This window comes from Silene latifolia, chromosome X, assembly GCF_048544455.1.
Source record: "Silene latifolia isolate original U9 population chromosome X, ASM4854445v1, whole genome shotgun sequence".
In the NCBI taxonomy this organism is placed as follows: domain Eukaryota; kingdom Viridiplantae; phylum Streptophyta; class Magnoliopsida; order Caryophyllales; family Caryophyllaceae; genus Silene; species Silene latifolia.
In genome coordinates, this window is record NC_133537.1 from 52174445 (window position 1) to 52179421 (window position 4977).

A 4977-nucleotide genomic window follows, 5' to 3' on the forward strand; every position below is an offset into this window, starting at 1 on the left:
AAAGATGTAGACGGGTTAAATATGTCACCACTTTTATAATAAGACAACCCCCGCCATCCTACTTGTTTGTCTTATAATGAAAGTGATGACATATTTAACCCGTTTACATTTTTAGACGGATAGTATCCGTCTAGAGTGAGATTTTGTGATAGTCAATTAATAATAAGAAATCGTACTTTTATTTTCAGTAGTGTAATATGCATGTATGGCTCCCAAGTTTTAGTGTGGATTTTATATGTTTGATCAAAAAATATATATCATGTATATTTTAAACACTAAAGGAAGAGACGGTCTTTCAATAAGTTATTGAGAAACCAGTATTTCGTATCCTTTTATTTGTATTTCGTGACCCTTTTTTGGTTGATTGTGACAAAGTAATTCCGTATCTATTTACATAATAAATATACCCATTTTATCTTTATTCATGATTTGTACCTATTTTATTAGGTGTAGTATCATTTTTTTCTTAAAATTGTAAAATAGTCTCTCAATAAATTGTACTAAGAGTTATGGCCAGCCAAACGTTTTTAACAAAATAAGCCAAAACATTTTTAACAAAATAAACTGACAGACTATATCTCATGGTTACAGAATTCGCAGCCAAAAATTATAGACGGACAAAAAATTAAGATGGCTACTAAAAATGTTTTCCCTTCCTCCCTCCATCTCTCGCTTGTTCACATACTCACCCATTTCCTCTCCCTCTCCCTCGCTTAGGTTTATATATTCATCCTTTCTCTCCTCATTCTGTTAAGGGAAGTGAAAGGATGGGACTGATTCTCGGACAACCCAGTGGAGTCATCTCATTTTCTGTGTAGTGATCAAAGCTTTCAAGTTGGGGAATGAAAGCATTAACACTGAAAATGATAAATGAATTACATTTTTATTAGAGAAGTAAAAAAGATTACCAAGTATTCCTACTCGGTACAAGAAATTCGACAGCTTTTAGGTCATACTTTCTCCAACGAGAGCCATCCTCAAGATGATCAACCTCACTCCTTGTCGTCTTGGCTCTCTCTGCCTTTTCTGAGTTGTCTTTTTGTGTTTGTTTCATCTCTTTTTAACACCAAAATAGAAGATACTTCCATCAAAGAACAACTTATAATAAGCATAAATTAGTAATCACACGCCCATTTCATATAAGCACTATTAATAAGCACTATTAATATATGCACAAAACAAGGACTGCACATAATCATACATGATGCCCAAACAAACCAAGATACCCCAAGAAATTATTTGTATGAGACCGTCATGAAAAAATACAGAACCATGTGTGAATCTTTGGACTTTACTAAATTTCAAGATGCCCAAACAAACCAAGATAAAAATACAGAACCATGGTCTTCAGCAAAACCGAATTTCAGTCAAGTCAACAAAACTGAATAAGCTGAATTTCTAAAAAACAAATAACACTTCCGTTGCGAACCTGCTTCACATAGAGGACAAAGATTTAATAATATTGAAAATGTACCTGTCATTGTTGCTTGATTTGCTGCAGGTGAAGTTTAGTGCAATCACACCTACAAAATTCCCAAACATCAACAATAACCAGGCGTTAGGATTTATTGAGCAAATGACATGAGGCAAAAGAAGGAAACGCTAACGGAAAGGGGGAATGGGTAGGAGGGACTTTATACGTTTTTCAAAACCCACATATTATTCACCTATAGTATGTCAAATTTCAAGATGCTCGGCAAACTAAAAGAAAAAACCAAACTTACAACTTTTCTATATGAGTATAGGTGATATTGAGATCTTATACATGTTCGTTCATGTTCTATATTCTATATTGGCATATTCCATAATAATAGGATTTTTTCATCACTTATAGATTCAACTTCTTACAATCTTATCCATGAAATAACAAAGTAACATTTGAAATGAAAAGACAAATGGGCTAAATTTCATAACCCCAAGGCCCCAACACAGTAATAGTATCGTACATTAACATAATTTAAACTAAAAACACCTTCCAAAAAAATAAAAAACATGGTTTTTGAAGGGATGAACCAAATCAGTTCTAATAAGTACTTGATTTGTAGGCTTATAAGTGACCTTTGGTGTATCACTCATTCCAAATTCCCTCAAGTAACCCTTCCTGTAAAGATTTATTTGAGTGTATAGATAATTCAATATTAAAAAATAGTACTGTGTCCTTACTCTTACTACCTCAGGACTCATGAGTCACTCCCCTCACCACAAAGGCACAAAGCAAAAAAACCATTACGTTTCTTATTATATTACTAACAGGAGTACATGACAAATTTTCAAAGTGAATCATTAATTGCTACGGGTCATTTTGGATCATTTTGATCAACTATAAGTCGGGTGGTTTAAGTTAGGTGATATCGGGTTGGATTAACATTGGGTTAATCAAGGTTAGAGTCAGGTTAATTTGGGTTGGAGGTCATATTCGAGGTCATGTTCGGGTCAGACAATTTTATGTCACTCTTGGATATCGCGGTCAACTCAAAACTACTTAAAACCGTCGAAATAAAATATATAGTCTAAAAGTAAACAAACAACAATTACACTAAAAAGAACCTCATAGTCTATAAATCAATTGCGATGTTAGATCTATCTCATGCTAAAATCTTTACATTAAGATTTATCAATAGATTTTTGAGACACCTAATCCACTCACATCACTTGCAAATTTCACTTGGTAAAACGTCACTAACAATTTATTGACTCACTACTTCCATCAATCTTCTTCCGTGTCCTAAAACAGCAAAAAATCAATACTACTAAAATGCTTAGCCGTTTATGGCAATAATCAAATCACAATCACTCGTCAATTCACCATCAAATTCCAGATGCCAAACTACACAACATACATGTGAATCTTTTTGGGCATTATTAGAATAAACCACAATCAATTTTTGTCCGTCATCATCTTTTATCCAACTTTTACTCAATTCATTTATACACCATGATCAATTATATTACCAACAAATAAAGAATATGAACTGGAGATTTGGGTTTCAGTTTTTTTTCAAAATAATTAAAGTTCGGGTACATTTAAAGCAGTCAAATAACACTAAGTTATACTCCGTATATGACTACGAACATTTAAAGCGATCAAATCAAACAAAAACCATCATTATTAAGTATAATACACGAAATTAAACAAAGCAAATGATAAATTACCTCATCATCTAGTTTGCGTACGCCACCTTTGCAGAAATCCTCTTGTTGTTGTTGTTGTTGTTGTTGTTGTTGTTGTTGTTGTTGTTGTTGTTGTTGTTGTTGTTGTTGTTGTTGTTGCTGTTGTTCCTTTTCTTCCCGATCTTCTACTCTAACGATGAAATCAAACATAAACCCTAATTTAAAAGATCCATCATCATCAAAATCTGACAGAGCAACAAACTAATAAAATTAGGCCGGGGAAACCTTCTTTTAGATTAGATTGACAATAAAATCGAATAGGGGAAAGGGGAAAAGTAATGAAGTGAACAAACCTGAATAGGATAAATTGGGGCAAACCGATGAAGCTAAATATGGAGTACAGAGAGAAGAAAAGAAAGAAAAGGAGACGATGGTAAGGCAGGAGATGTTAAGGTGTATAGATAGATTTCAAAGGAAAAGGCATGAGATGATTAAGCTGGGTTTGTTTTTGGTCGAAAAATAATTGTGCTGGGTTTAAGGAGACGAAAGGTTAGAGTTTGAGGGGACGATGGTAACTGGTATGGTAGGAGATGTAGGGAGTGAAGATAATTGAGGTGAGAGTCTGAAAGCTAAGCACAAACAATAGAGGTATCAAAACGCAGAGTTTTGAAGGTGAAAACAGCAAAGTGACAGTGCTTGGTTACCATTCATTATGAATAGTAACTTGCCTTACTCATATTTTAGTAAGGTGTATAGATACAAGATATCTCTAGAATGTTCTCTGTTTCTCTACACACACACTACGCCAATTCTGGAAATCAATAAGGAGCGTATCACAACTGTTTAATGCATTTAAAAACGACACTTAGATGACCGTTTTCCAAATATTGGCGGAAATCTAGACCGCACTAATAGGAATAACGGTTTTCCTCCAAAACCGTTGTTATTAGCTGCTTAACAAACCGTTGCCAAACACGTTTAACGGTTTCCAAAAACTCGTTATAGAATCATTCTTATCAACGGTTATTAGAAAACCGTTACTAGTTTAAGATATCAGTATTTCGAAAACTGTAATACTCCGTATTTTATATTACTATTTGAGTCGAGTTAATTGTTTAGTCGTATTGATATCGTAAGATCGAGTTATTCGTAAACTTGTTGAGACGGGTTTAACTGAACGAAGTCACGTTAGCTAGTCCTTTTACCAACCACGCTGACCCATGACACTTACCCATTTACCCAGGCACGTTTACCCATGACCCATTTACCATCTAACCTAATTTTAACCTAATTTTACCCTAACACTACAAAACTCTACTCCCTCACCCGCCTCCCTCATTTCAGCGGCACAAATCTCAACCTTCACGCAAATAGAGAGAGAGAGAGTGAGTGTGGGTGTTGACGGCGCAGCAAGGAAGAGCATAGGGTGGTTGTCGACGCTGTGAGGCGGCCTTGGTGGTGGTTTACGTGGTGGTTTAGGTAAGCAGTCACCTTTTCTCTTCTTTTTTTTTAGTTTGTCGGGTTGTGGTTGTTGTCACCGTGTGTCGCAGAGAGGTGATAAGGGTGGTTGGTGTCGGGGAATTTGTATAGAGTGGTTTGAGTCGCCCCTAGTGGTGGCGGTTAGGTAGGTTTTAGGCGGTGGAAATGGCGGCAGGAGGCATTGTCGACAGAGACAATCAAACGGGTTTAAACAGGGGTTTTCAAGCGGGTTTAGGTGATTAGGATTGGGGTGGCGCCACCGTGGACTCGGGGGAGGTCGAAACGGTGGCGCCACGGCGTCTGTGTGCTTGGTTTGACGGCGAGCAGAGTGGTAGTGGTAGCATAGGAGGATGTTGATGACGGTGGTGGCTATAGGGTTGCAAAGGG

At 36.2% G+C, this 4977-nt stretch overlaps 1 long non-coding RNA gene across 1 annotated transcript; it reads right to left on the reverse strand.

The window, feature by feature from the left end:
• Nucleotides 1-913: 913 nt before the first annotated feature.
• LOC141621395 (uncharacterized) lies at nt 914-3794 on the reverse strand. Its single transcript, XR_012532288.1, has 4 exons — nt 3465-3794; nt 3154-3356; nt 1475-1523; nt 914-1056 (listed from the first exon to the last, which is right to left on the reverse strand). It is a non-coding gene; the product is annotated as an uncharacterized LOC141621395 (long non-coding RNA).
• Between the last annotated feature and the right edge of the window lie 1183 nt (nt 3795-4977).